Raw genomic sequence first — 15,238 nt, forward strand, 5'->3', positions numbered from 1 at the left:
ATTATGATTAAACGAGGAGGCTCACTATAATTATACGAGTATACAGTTAGCAGTGCTGCGGGCAACGGGCGATCGATTTTGGAGAGAATAGAAAGAAGAACACGTTACTTACCGTAGGTAACGTTATTTCGACTTGTAGCTTGCTTCGGATCAAGAAGTGTCGAGTCTTGGTCCTCGATGGCCTCCGTAACGTCCCTCGTGATGTCGACGCTGGTATATGAAGCACACGCGTGGACCGTTACCTCAGCTCTTAGTTTTTTCCCTCCTTTAACTTGCATGCCGTGTCATAGGAGGAGACAATCTTGACGTTGCGAGCAAGGAAGGTGTAACACACAGAAATTCTAGGCAGGCAAGAGGGGATGGATGGGTGGGCAATGAGAAATATGTGGCAGGAACATCCAGTCGATAGAACGTTACCATGGGTAAGTATCTTGTTGGTCGAATGGATTGTGTCCTCGCAAGTATTCTTCATCTTTGATAGACCCCCAAAGCAGTTTGAGTTAGGCAGTGTGTGCCAAGAATGTTCTTATTTGTTAATATTATGGAGGATAGCCTTGCCAAATTTGGCTTCCTCTCCTGAAACAGAATCAACACAGTAAAAAACACTGCAATTATTAAGGGACCACCAGGTGGTTGCTCTAAAAATGTCTTGCACGGCACACCTCTTTCCAGTGCTGAAGAAGCAGCCACCCCTATAGTGGAATGCACCCTCGAACCGACAAGCACATCTTTGCCTGTTAACGAGCAACACTGTTATGCACATTACAGTCCATTTTAGAGATTGTTTTGCGACTGCTATGCCTAATCTTTGGCCAGCATAACCAATGAAAAGCTGATCTCTCTTGGCAAATACATTCAGTTCTTGTAATGCAGTAGCTTAGTGCCCTTTTCGGGTTTAGACAACGTACTCTCTACTCCTCTTTTGATGGATGAGGAGGAGGAGGGGTAAAAAGATGGCAGTACAATACATAGTGCTAAAGGAAACTCAGACAACTGTCGGAAGGAAAGATGACCTAACTCTTAAAATTATCCTTGGAAAAGGACGCAAAAGGTTGTTTGGAAGAGAAGGCCTGTAGCTCACTTACTCTACGGGCAGATGTCATAGCTACTAGAAAGGCCACAAATGTAGGGGCTCAAATGGAGCTCCTATAAGACTCTTAATACAAGATTTAAATCCCATGATGGCACGATGAAGGGAATTCAGAAATTGTACCACAATCAGCACTTTGAAGTAGGACCCCTCACATGGAGATTTTTTGAAGATTGATAGTGCCACTAAGTAGCCCTTGTTAAGACGGATTTCTGAACTCTGTCCTGGTGGCGCAGAAGTTCAGAAGGCCAACCTAATTACTTGGAACAGGGTAACCTCTGGACGAGCCAGATCAATCAAGGTAGCGATCGCGGCGGTCAAGACTAGGTCTCAAGAGGGGTGAGGGTGACTGAAAGCCCGCAATGAGCACACAAAGCAAGATCACTTACAAACTACTCCAAACAGTTGTTATATCAAAAATATATACACATTTATTTTAAGGCCTTTAAAACAATGACCGTAGCGAGAAAATCACAGTATCACAATATTAAACCAACACAATATATATACAAATACGACAGTCGCAAGCGTTATATGCACGAAATGTGTAGTCCACCTGCAAGGGAAGGAAAACAGGCAGTGCGATACAATGCTTTCGACTCAGCTCGCCTTCAGAGGCACCTAACTAGATGGAAGTCCGAGCCCTGCGAAGAGTGGAGCCTTGTGCTCAAAAGTACCTGCACACGCTGGTGCCAACGGGCAAAAGGAACGTCTCTTCTAAGGAAATCAGGCAGTTCAGTTCAGTGCACAAATGAAGGAGAACAAGTTCCGCGACTCAAGCGCAGCCTCCACAGTGGGCAGAAGCAGAGCGCGAGTACGGCAAAAGGGTGCTGTTTTACACAGCGGGGAAAAGCAATGGGCTCCTGCAGGAGGGCGACCAGATCCTAGCTAAACTACTCACCGGTCCCCGATGCAAGCAGACCCAGGCTTCTCCGCGTCAGTTTCAGCAGCTGGCAGGTTCAGAAGAGCAGGGAACGCCTCGTCGTCGTGTTGAGTAAAAAGACGTCCCAATCGAAGAAACCTGCACAGTTTTGTCACCACAGCAGGGCAACGGAGCGGCCGTGTGTATCTGAGCCAAATGTACACTACTCACTTCAGACTTGGGAACGCCAAGTGTACGAAGCGTGTGAGAGTGACAAGGACTCGAAATACTACACAACCTGGCGGCGGTTACAGAGCAGGACTCCCGTGTAAGCTGGTCAGTCAACTGGATGGCCCAGAGACGCTTCCGAAGGCTTACTGGCAGGAGATGATGAAGTCGCCGAGAAAAGCTGTTCCTGCTATTCCAAAGGTCGAAGCACCAGTACAGGCCTTCTGGTTCGATCAAAGGAGGAAAGGGTTTCACAGGACGACAGCAGTGCAAAGGAGGAGTCCTTCAGCGGGTCACCAGCGATTCCTCGGTCCAGCCTCTTGGTTGCAGGATACTTGGCTCCTGTATTCCTTCGTTCGTGAGAACTCAGGAGATCGACCTGGTAGTGGTGTTTCCAGCCCCCTCTTATCCACGGTTCCCTTCGCGCCAAAACGGAGGGGAGCCAATGGGAGATCCGCTCATCAACACACACACCATTCGTGGACCAATCACGGACCACGGTGGTCCCAGGCATTCACACCACCCTAGACTCTCTGGCACCCAGGATGTGTATTGGGACCAGACATCCCAGCCCACACCCTGGAGGCACACAAAAGACATGTAGAAGCCCGCGAAAGCATCCGTGTTTCGCGGGAAAGTACATGCCCAAATAAGGAAGGCCCCGGGTCGCTCGACCTGGGGAAGGTGAAGGGAGCAAGACGGTCAGTGGACAGGACAAAGGAGCCTCGTGGTCTGGCCATTTTGGGAGCCAGGCCACCATTTTGGGTTCAGCGCGAAAAATGCGCTCAGAACGCCAAAAGGAGCTCAAAATACACAAAACGATCGCTGCCACCATTCCAGTCCCTGAATGACTTGCACCGATCAAATACAATCCTAAAAGAGTATCTAGGGCCTGTAGAAGGCTAGAGACCCAAGAGAGCTGTAACTTAGCTTACAGTGCCCTCTTGTGTCATGTTGCACTAAAGCCGCAACATGATAAAAGAAACTACGGGAAACAGCGTTCCCCAGTACTGACTGTCTTAAGGGCATGTCAGTTTCCCCATAAGAAAAGGAGCGAAAGCCCAGAGGAGTGCGGCAGAAGGCTGCACTTCTCTGGCAAAGTCAAGAACAAGGTGAAAAACAACAGCAAAAAGTTTAGGGGTTGCCACATGGAAGGAAAATTACCTACAATTACGAAATCTTTCCTAACAGCCCTTCACTGTGGCCACTTGCAACCCATAATGGGTCAGATGGAGCAAGAAAGGCAGGTTCTATGTTCATTCATCCCACGTTTTTTTCCCGCTGCTTTTTATGCAGAAAACTATTTGCCGGAAAAATGCATTGTATGCCCCCCTCCATTATTTATTCCCTATACCGAATGCATATTCTGTGTTGTGAGTGTAAGGATGGAGAATAATGGCCTGAACGCACTGTGTGCCTGATTGGCTGACTGACTGCCTGAATGCCCTTCTGAGTGATTGGTTGCCTTAGTGTGACCCAGCAGAGTGTATGGGAGATCAACAGTATATCTGAGGGCCTCTCACTGTTAGAAATCGTTCAGAAGCTGAAGTTGATACTTGATGCTTACTCTCGAAGCCGAGCCGGAAGAAGCTGAACCGCAGTTCCCTTCCGTGTAATCTGAAAGCTGCTGTGCCTTCAATAACTGATCCAAGAGAGGACCTGGTAAGGAGACCTCTTCCCGAGCTACGAGGGACCATCGTGCACTAGCTGATCTTTGCCAAAGCTCCCTGGTAGACAGACCTACGAAAGGATGCTGACCTGAGAAGGGGACTGCCGAGGAGAACGAAGAGAAGCGCCGGACAGCCGCCCACCTTCGACGACCTAAGCCGCCGTGCTCCCGTTGCCTAAGAACATTTGATTCAAGCACTCCTTCGTTCATCCTCGTCGATCGCTTTCGTCCTGCCAAAGAAAGTCAACGCCACCGACCCACTGAGGAGAATCTGCCGATGGGTTTCCCACCACCCGAAGACCTCAGAGACGCAGACTAAGCTACTGAAGCCAGCCGTGGTCGCGTCCCGTACGCCGATGACTTGACACCCTTGCTGAGCCAAAGTTCTTCACCAACTCTTTGCGGCAACAAACCATCGTCGTCGAGGTGCACGTGCACGCCTCCCCTGTTGCAGGACGTTTTCGATCACTCGTCAACGAGCACCGCAAGGACCGAAGCTGCTGCCTCAACGACAAAGTTCATCTTTTCTTCATCTCGCAAGTTCGACGACCCGTGGCTCCTGCTTGAAAGGGAGTACATTTTACCCGACGAAGAACTCTACAACACAAAGTACATTTGGGTTGCAGAACTATAGAAGAGGATAAGACTCTACAAGCCCAGTCCATACATTGTCTATTAGTGTATCTTCATTTACAGGTTGCCCAGGTGGGGGGGAACCTCATACAGAACTGTGCCCGACGGTAGGGGCTCAGTATTCTGCCAATTGTCTAACCAACTTGCCTTCCTCCTAAGTCTTTGGTTGATATCATTTTGCTGTGTTGATTTGTATGCTATTTGAACTGAGTACAGTTAATGCATTTTAATGGAATCAGAGTAATCGTACTACCCCCTAGAACTGTATATATTTACCATTTTAGAATTATCGGAGCACAAAGTGTATTATCGTGATAGTGATATAACATTGAACCTTATTTATATAAAGACTGTGTTTTAACTAATACAGTGTGTGGACATTCCTTTGTGGGTGCTTGGGGACTACACCATACTTAAGAACCAGCCTGCATCACCTCCTGAGAAGCTGCGCCTTGATTGCCCGACCATAGCTTCCCTATAGAGAATCTTGGCTGGGGTCCTCTGTGCCTCTCCTCTGCCATATAGAGAGCAGGAGTACAGACATCCCCCTCCAGTGCAGCGTTTCTCTACACCAACCCCAGGCACCACAGACCGATGCAGTGAGGGTATGTGATGGACATATTGGCTCCACAGTCTTAACACCACTTGAAGCTTGTCTTCGGTGTCAAAGACATATTCGAGGAATATTAAACAAACAATCGAAATTCGTTGTGGCGAGTAGCTCCAAAGCACGCAGCAATGCAGCAAAAAAATTGAACTGGGGTAATGGTCCACACGTGTGCTTCAAATACCTGCGTCCATGTCACAAGGGATGCTACGGAGGCCACCGAGGACCAAGACTCGACAAATGCGACCCTATGAACCTTTTTCTGAAGCAAGCTGCAAGCAGACATGAATATCAAAGATGAGGAATACGTGGGAGGCCACAATCCATTCAAAAGTCTAAAATTAAACTTTGTCTAATCAAAGGCGTTAGTCATAAAAGAACTCTGCAAATAGAGACCAACCACGATGGCAGAAAAGTCAACCTGAGGGATCTAGACGCGTGAAGGAGCACAGGTAGAGTAGAGGTCACACTAGGAATAGTATTACTTACACGCCCAGTCGACATCCATTTTCTAAAACAAATCATGTAATACTGCAAGTACCACTAGATGTTGGCCTATGCAAAGCATGTGATCTAAGCAGATCCACAAGCCTCAGAAATATATAATATTTATACATTTCCATAATCACAGAAAGAAAGGGTCAGCCGTCAACAACGGCGGACATTACAGATGCACACTTTTGCGCTGACACTCAGCCAAGCTATTTCCTTGAACTTAACGTATAAACTGAAATTCTTTTTTTGTAAAAAATGCAAAAATATAAAAATATGTCTTTATTTTTCCATTTTTTCTCTTTAACACAGAGTTCTCAACAAGTTTATAATTCACTCATTTAGACCTTCAACAAAATTTCGTGTCATTATATACATAATTTTTTTTACCCTCCTAACACATATAACATAATGTGTGACAACAAAATTTTAACTATAAACAAAATTCAATTTCACTTGAATACAATATAATGTTCAAAAAAAGTGTTTCTGATATCCTGTATCTGTTGTTCCAGTATGACTGCCCTAATGACGGGCTTCTGGGATTTCCACTACACGTTTCGGGCAATTAATAAGCCCTTCTTCAGGTGGGAATATCAGATTTTTCTGTCTTTTTTCTACAAAATTAAATGTAGAGAGGGAGCTCAATTAATATCTTTTTCTGTTAAAAATATATTTAAACACATTATTTAGGACTATTTACACTTCACTAACCTCTGTCCAGGTAAACCGTTGTGCGGTAATACTTTGCCCGCTGCTATATGATGGCTGCTTATATCTGCATATAGCTGTTAGTATAATTGCTGGGATTCATCAAACTATAGAGATAAAACATAAATCAGAATACCAAAAGTCACTACTCTGTTCCATGTGTATAGAGACTCACACTGCTATGTCAGAAATAGGTAAATGTGGAGCGATCACGAGTGGGACCAGTCGCTAAAAGCAGCGCTGGGTCCCACCCTGTGATCACATATTAAGGAAAGTCGATTTTCAATTCTTGTTGGACTCACCCATTACTGATGACTCAGTCCCCTTCTAGATCTTAGTTTCGGCGCTGAGTCCATTGACCATTCTGTATCTTAGTCGAGAAAAGGGCCGTGTACAGCCTTTTTTTTTTTAATATCCCGGACGGGGCTAAGCGTCCTGCCGTGGTGTCCGTACCACACATGCCCTCCCTCGCAGTGCAGCGTCTCCGTGTCGAAAGGATGTAAACGTGTTGCTGTAATTAAATCTCGCGTGGGTGTTATGCCTAGAAAACTCTTTCTATCTTTCAACCCTTAGTCGATTCCTTAGCTACACTGTTCGTTACGGTCACGGTACTGAGTTCTGGGTCCTGCATCGTCAGGTTGCCACCCAACCGCTCTCCACTTTTCTGTCTATTCCGTTGCCTGTTCCAGTTCAGGCACACCTTTTGATGGTCGCCATGTTGGGTGAGGATGAAATCTAAGATGTGCAGATTAGATCGTGTATTGCTGATCATGTTTGTTAATGCTGACTGTTGAATTATTTACAATGGTGAATTTTAAACAGTACAGTATAATACATCAAAACGCACTTTGAGAAAGAAAAACAGTTGGTGTATATTACATTTGCGAATACTGTTCTCAATGAATTAGTGCTTGAAAGTTCTCCAACAAAATAGTGAATAATGAACATTTTGGGGGAATTAATCATATCTAAATCCATGATATCACATATACACATTTCCCTACTATCACAGATGACTCATAGTCCACAACTTCTCAATATTTCATTCACATAAACCAATCTGACATAACATAATTTTAGTGGGTTGGTATATACATCAACAAAACATTTCTTTGATTGAATGTGAGTTAGTTGGTCACCTCTATACTCAGTGCTGGTTCATAGGGGGGTATAAGGGAGTGGAAACACCTTAGTTCAAATTTACAAAAAGCAATTTAAATCCCATTCCATATTCATGCCCCTTGGGTACATACTGTCCAATTTCTCTATCCAAAAAATCTCTCTCTGCTGTAAGAGTTTGTTCAAGTTCCCCCCTCTCCTGGGTAGGGTAACGTGTTCCAGAATCACAAATTTAATTTGTGCGATCGTGTGTTTTTCTTTCACAAAGTGTTGAGCCACCGGAGATTTTTCTGAGTTCTGTCTTATGTTTGATTTGTGTTCACACCATCTTGTTTTTACTTTTCGTCCTGTCAGTTCTACGTAATAAAGTCCGCATGGACATTTTATTCCATAAATTACATTACAGGTATCACAAGTTGAGGTGTGTTTGAGTTGAATTCTATTTCCATTATGTGGATGATATATCACATTTTCTTTAATTAGATTGTGACAACAATTGCAATTATTACATGGAATAGTTCCTTTATATGTTGTCTCTTTTTTCTTTTCATGTCCAATATCTGATTTCATTAAATGATCTCGTATAGATGGGCTTTTGGAGTAGGCAAATAATGGTGGATTCGGAAATAGAGCTGTTAGGGTTGGATCCAATTCTAATAATTTCCAATTCTTTTTGATTATTTTTCTGATCACATTGCTCCGTTGTGAGTAAGTAGTTACATAGACCATTTCAGTTGCTGTTGTTTTTGTTCTTGGTGTCATTGCCTCTGTCCTTGCCATTCCTTTTACTTTCGCTGAATGTTGTGATACTGTCTCCGCACCTTATCCTCTTTCCAAAAATTTCTTGGTTAAATCCCTTGCTTTGATATCGTACTCTTCCTCTTTGGATATAATCCTCCTATATCTCATAAATTGGCTCAAGGGAATACTTTCTATAGTTTTCTTGGGGTGAAAACTTGATGCTAACAACAAACTATTTCTGTCTGTAGTTTTTGTGAAAATTGTCGTCTCCAGTTTGTTCTCTTTCAGGTAAACTTTCACGTCCAAAAATTCTATGGATGTTTTACTTAATTTATATGTGAATTTGATTCTTGGTGTAATCGTGTTCATGAATATAAAGAATTCACTCAAGTCTTCCACTATTCCATTCCATATTCCAAACAAATCATCTGTGAACCTCACGAAGCATTTCAATTTATTTTTCCATCTTGAGTTCTGCAGTACATGTTTTTCTTCCAAATATGTCATGTAAGTGTTAGCATAACTGGGAGCCGTAGCTCACAATATAACCTATTCCAGTCAGCCACAGTGAAGTGAACAGAACATCCGCTTCAGGGGTGGAAAGACTGTGTTTAGCCAAATTAACAGCAGCAGCATCACAGACCCCATACCACCTGGCTTCAACCACCCTTCCAAGTTTGTCTCTGGCTTACCCGAAGGAACATGGTAATTGACAAGTCCAGGGTAGCAAATGGGCCGCAACGGAGCTTTGCAAAAGTATGTCTTGCAGGGGCGCTGCCGGAGATCTTATGTGTCCTGGGGCCAAACAATGTCCCAAGTTCTATGTGTTGGTTTTAAAAAAGGAAACATTCTTTGTAGTGGTGTTATCAAGGATTCTACATTTCAGGACTGACCTCATCTGCGTCTACATGGTCACAGGTTTGACAGTAAGGCCTACAGACAGATCTCCAATGGCCAGTGTGTCACTGTGGCTCCCAAAACAATGTCAGTTTTAGCCACATTTAGTTTAAATATATTGACTTGTCGATCAATGTATGACACAGAGGTGGTAAAATGGCCCTTGGCCAAGTGGATTCAAGGTGGACATATATACCCGAAGTTAGGTGTCGTCTGCATACTTTTAATACTGGATTCTGTGGTGGTCCAGGAGTTTCATCAGTAAGGTAGATATAAGTGTTAATTTTAGTGACAGTGTAGAGCGCTTATGAACACAGCAGGTGTTTTCTGTTGAAACTGGTTTGCAGATGGGTGCTGTATACTGCCTCAACCTCATATACCAAAAGTGAATCTAAACCATTTCTGAATGCCACAAACAATTCCCACCGCCCCCAAATTGCATGGTTTGGGGCTCCACAGTACCAAATGCCACGGACAAGTCTAGCTGTACTACAACTTTGACATCCCATCTGCTCCATCTTAGGCCATATAACTTGGCCATCACCACTGACTCTGTAGTGCACGGTCTGACAGCTGCATATTTAGCACTAAGGATATGCCTGCACAGAACACGATTCTGCAACTGTTTAAAGGGGAAGTTCACTCAGGAATTGTATTGTTCCAATGAATAGGGCATGTTTTTTGTAGCATAGATCGATCGATCCTAAAACAAATTCAAATGCATCTTACCTTAGAGTTTGGCACATTTATACATGAGAAACTCAAGCGCTGGAAACCGCCATCTTGTGCCTATCTCATCCGTTGATCCATTTCCCCATGTTCAAGTTCCCCTGCAGCAGTAAATCATAAGGCCCAACCTCAAGTATACGCCCCTCATCACAAGGCCAGTGGTAAGTCAACGTCTCCCAAATGCAAACCAACCGAGACCAATCCTGCTTAGCTTCACGGGCAGCAGGGTGGAGCCGATCCAGGGTGTAAAGCCCAATACAATCAGTATTTCATGTCAGCACCGTGAATGCCACTAATCAATTACCTGCCGCCCGTGAAGCTAAGCAGGATCAGTTTCGGTTGGTTTGCAGATTTGAGAGTGCAGCGGAAATACCAAGCTTATTGATTGCTGCGCATGGATGGCATTTAGGAGTTCTAATTTAATCGGCTGGCTCTAGAGACCCACTAGCTGACTGGTTAAAGCCTGGGTTTACTAGGGGCAGGGGGGGATGCTTCAGTACACGCATTGATTAATCTGTGGTTCACTCAAAATTTGTATGATTTAAAAATGTTGAACAAAAAGAAATCCAAATTATGGAAAACTGCGTCCCCTGCACACTTTCTAGATGGCATAAAGCCTACTTAAGTTTTAGTATGGGCAGAGTTGCGCTAAAAAATGGCGGTTTAAAACACACTGTGTGACCAGTAACATAATGCTGAAATTAGATGTGGTGTTTTTAGCAACTGCCTAATCAATGACCCTTGTGGATATACATGATGTAAGCATTTTGGGAGAAACTCACCCCTCTTCTAAAGGTCTGAAGAAGTGGCTCTATTACAGGTGAGGGAAAGGGGTTTCCAAGTAGTTTCTTTACTGAAGTCGCATATGTACCGAATATTAGCTGATTCTTGTCTCCTAGGGGAGGATGTGCATATTAGAATCTGAGGAACTGGTTAAGAACATGGGCATAAAGAGGTAACCCCTGTATAGACTTACCAATTAGGAGTATCAAAATGGTCCAGTGGCGGCGATGCGGTCAGGAAGCGCTGCTTTCCGACCGCATCTACCGCGAGTGTGTTTATATATGTAAAATTGGTCTGCATTACGTCACGCATGCGCGATGTTGCTCGCGCATGCGCGTGGCGCCAAAATTGATGACGTCACTCGCGATTGCGCGCGCGGCATCATAGTGACGGAAAGTAATACAAAATGTCGAGTGATGGAACAATTGTAGTTTTTGAGGCCATAGGGTTGACATTTGTACGAGTAAATGGCTGCGCCACCATGACGTACATGATTACAACGTGGTTAGTGTGCGTAAAAACGAGGACATTGGCATCCTGAGATTGTAATATGATGTGTTTTAGGATTTAAAGTAAAAGGCAGAGATTTATTTCAAAAGTTCGATTTTTAGAAAAACCGGGAATAAATGTATTTGTAAGACAAAAAGAGCGCCTATTAGTGAAGAAAAGGCTAATATGGTCTAACTTGACTTAATGCAAGAATGGACATTTTTGCAATTAAGGTCGACTTCTGATGCTCGAGGAAGCTATAGAGCAATAGCGTTGTTATATATGTTAAAGGCATGGAGTGTAAAGCGTATTTTAACAGATACTAGAATAATCATGATCTGCCCCATAGCTGTTGGGTGTATATTCTTTTCCAGATTTCAAAATATATGTAGATTCAAAAAAAGTATCTAGTCACCATAATGTACAGTAAAAGCATGAAATACAAGGCATATTTTAGTAGCAAAAATAACATGTTAGTCATCTAACCCATGGTCGCCGGGTGTACAATCTTGTCTGGCTTTTTGATAATGGTATCCAACTAACCATCATATGGTTTAGATTACTAACTATTTTCGATCATAAAAACATAAAGGAAACGAACAGGAGTTAAGAAATGGCACTTATGACTCTTAGATGTATGTCTACAGGAACGTACCCAAGTAATATTCTTCATTTAGACCCAAAGGGGTCATCGCATCCAGTTTGTTTATCCAAAACAATTCCCTTTGTGCTAGCAGTTTGGGTAAATTACCTCCCCGGCTGAATGGGCGTATAACTTCCAGTATTGCTAATCTCATTTGGGAGACGTTATGTCTCATATCTCGAAAGTGTCTGAAGACCAGTGAATTAGTGTTTTTTGTCCTGATACAGGATGTGTTCCGTCCATCTATCTTTGGCTCTCCTGTTTGTCTTTCCAACATAATATTTACCACAGGGGCAGCGTATGGCATAGATAACATTTTTTGTATCACATGTTGCAAAGTTCTTTAGAAAGATCTTTTTGCCTGTCTGTGGATGGCGGATATGGTCACCTTTGATCAGATTGTTACAGTGTTGACAGTGTAGACAGGCAAAGGTGCCAGCTTTTGGTTTGCTTAATGTCCTCTGTGATGTTGGTTTCACTCTTTCAGCTCTTATTATTTGATCTCTGAAATTTTTCCCACGTTTATATGCCATCATTGGTGGATCTGGAAATAGATGTGAAAGAGTTTCATCGGATTTCATTAGTTCCCCAATTTTTATAGATTATTTTTTTTATTTGGAAACTCTGGCTTGAATATCTAAGCATATGTATTAGATTTCTATTTTCCGTCTTTTGATGACCTTGTAGGAGGGTGTTTCTATCCTGAGCTTCAGTCCGAGTGATAGCTTTGTTGATCGTTTCTGGAGGAAATCCTCTATCTAGAAATCTTTTTCTCATGATGTCATATTCATCCTGTAATGTATTAGTCTCTGAGGTTATCCTTTTGACCCGTAAGAGCTGGCTATAGGGTAGATTGTCTTTCAAGTGTTTCGGATGGTGACTAGCATGGTGTAGGCAGCTATTGACATCTGTAGGTTATCGGAAGATTTTTGTTTTAAGATTTGTGCCAGTATATTCCACTGTGACATCCAGGAGATTCACTGAGGGTTTGCCAATTTCTATTGTGAACCCTATTCCTGGGTTACAGGTGTTCAGGTAGTTCCAAACATTCAAGAGTTCTGTCTCCGTGCCTTTCCAAATACCAAATATATCATCGATATATCTCAACCAAATCTCAATTTTGTTTTTCCAAGTGGGGTTGTCTAGTACAAATGTTTTCTCGTAGTGATACATGAAGTCTATTTGCATAGGATGGGGCCACTGAGGAATGAAAAATGTCATAAAAACATTGTTTTGAATTTAGCATGACACTCATGTCATTTTCTTTCTATATATGTTCTTTATAGATGCTTGTGAAAGTTATGTTGAAAATGTAAGCCCCTGATGAAGAGAATATGAATCTCGAAATGCGTTGGGCCATCACAGAAAAAAATCAATAAAAAGGAGAAGACTCTTGTATTCTCAAAAAGCAAAATGATCTATTGAATTTCTTTATGAACGGTTGTCAAAAAATTTTGAATCACTATAGATGTTCAAAACTTTGTTTAACTCAACTAGGCTTTATGCCATCTAGAAAGTGTACAGGGGACGCAGGCCGAGTCCTTCTCCCCTGCACCTCGAATCCTACTAAAACATACCTTATGAATTAGAATATTTACATACAATTGCGATTTAAATACTGGTGTGCAAGTGTACTTCTGTGTTTTGTTTGATTTATAAATGTTGCCCATCTATGTGCAGCAATCACTAAGCTTGGTATATGCCTTGCGGTCTCCCATCCGCAAACCAGCCAAGGCCAATTCTGCTTAGCTTCATGGGCAGGTGGTTCAGACCAATCCAGGCTGTAAAGCCGAATACGATCAGTGTCTCTTCTCAACACCCCCAAATGCCACTAAACGGGATCGGCCTCGGTTGGTTTGCGGAGCGCTGCAGGGGAAATACCAAGCCTAGTGATTGCTGCACATGATTACTGCAAATTACTTGAAATTGGCAGAGTCGGCTCAAAAGCAGATTGAGGCTGGACAACAGGGGCCACAGCTGTTCCTTGACTTTTGGTTGCAGGGGGACACTGTCCTAGGTCTCCGTGGCAAGGGGATTAATTAGCCTGCACTTCACAGACAAGCAGGTTGCCAGAGAGAATTTTTGGACAGCCCGTCATCTACAGTGTACAACATCCTGGGTACCAGTGGTCTCAGTTGCAGGTGACCTTGTCCGGACAGCAGGTTACTAATGTTACTCTGGGATGGTTGAGAGAAGGGCATTGCTCCCTTCCTAGAGAATATCCTCACCTCTATCGCAGATTAAATTAGCAAAGACTGTACCACCAATATATGTCTAGGCAAAATTCTTCTTCTGTAGTCAAAAGGTGACCCAAAAAAGGAGTTGTCTCAGACTCCTTAAATAATCAAATTCACCTGCTAAACTTCTGTAGGGGTCTATTCCGGGCTGCTGTGTTCAGGTTCTTTTGCCTGGTGATCTCTCCCCAGAGTGCTTTGTCTGCAGGAAGTGGGGAGGGGGCACAGGAGGTGTGGGAGCCTCGGAGACTCCAAGATGGTGGATCCCTTCTGTGGACTGGTACTCCTCTTTTGGCTACTCCAAGTCCGCCCCTTTTGTCATGCCACGCTACCTGTTTCGCAGCCATTGTGGAGGAGATGGGCTCGCAGCCTCACTCAACATGGCGGCCACCATAGGAAATCTTAGCCCCATCTAGGATGGCAGCCAACATGCAGTGCAACATCACTTCCGGTTATGTGGCGCCTTCACCGTGGACTTCAAAGAATCCGCTGCAACTGCGGACAATGTGTCACAACGCTCAGGTACGCCCCCCTGATGCGGATGCTCTCCCTAGTCCTTAGTTTCCATGTTCTCTTTATGTGCTTCTCTTCTACACCTTAGCCTCCCTTCCTTCCCATATGTATTCCCTCCCCTGGCTGGTTCCTTACTGCTATCCTTGTCTTTGCACTTCCTTGCAGCGTTTCCTGCCTGCATACCCTGTCCAGTTGTCCTCCCCTTCCCTATTTACGCTGCCTGCATTGGAACAATTAGAACACCTATTGCTACGCTGCTACTCTTCTGTCTACTGTTTATATTCTACAAAAGGATTTCTTCCCCTTGACGGTTTTCCTTGGGTGTATGCCCTTGACGTCACTCTTCCCCCATTTCAGTCCTGACTGGGGACTACGTGGCAACTGGAGGAGGTCAACCAATCTTCACCAAAACAAAAAGGCCAAGAGAGCATCTTAGGTAGGTGAAGTTGCTGACACCTCTCTCCTGTCTGCCCCATATCAGAGACTTAGATCATTAGAAATCTTTTGAATGTTCCCTTGGTCTGGAAGAGCCTGCCCTTTGCAGCATACTCTCCCTGCCCTCTGGAGGCAGATACGGTCTTCCTAGAAGGAGGCACACCTTTCCAGAGAGAACAAAAGGCTTTTTTATGGGACTGGGCCCAAATGGTCACTGTTGATTGAAATTCTATTCAATCCAAGACAGTGAATACAATAAAAGCATCACTAGAAACTACGCTGTCAATATATAGTCACATATATAGTCACACAAAGGTTTTGCCAAGTAGGTTTGTAGATTTCCAGTAGCTAACAGCTCAAAAT

General features: G+C 43.7%; 1 protein-coding gene across 1 annotated transcript in view; it reads right to left on the reverse strand.

Moving 5' to 3' along the window:
- TMEM186 (transmembrane protein 186) overlaps positions 1-15,238 on the reverse strand; it is a 140,276-nt gene that overhangs the window by 55,301 nt on the left and 69,737 nt on the right. The gene's annotated exons all lie outside the window — the stretch shown is intronic.

Source organism: Ambystoma mexicanum, chromosome 2q (genome assembly GCF_040938575.1).
Source record: "Ambystoma mexicanum isolate Mex_15411 chromosome 2q, UKY_AmexF1_1, whole genome shotgun sequence".
Classification (NCBI taxonomy): domain Eukaryota; kingdom Metazoa; phylum Chordata; class Amphibia; order Caudata; family Ambystomatidae; genus Ambystoma; species Ambystoma mexicanum.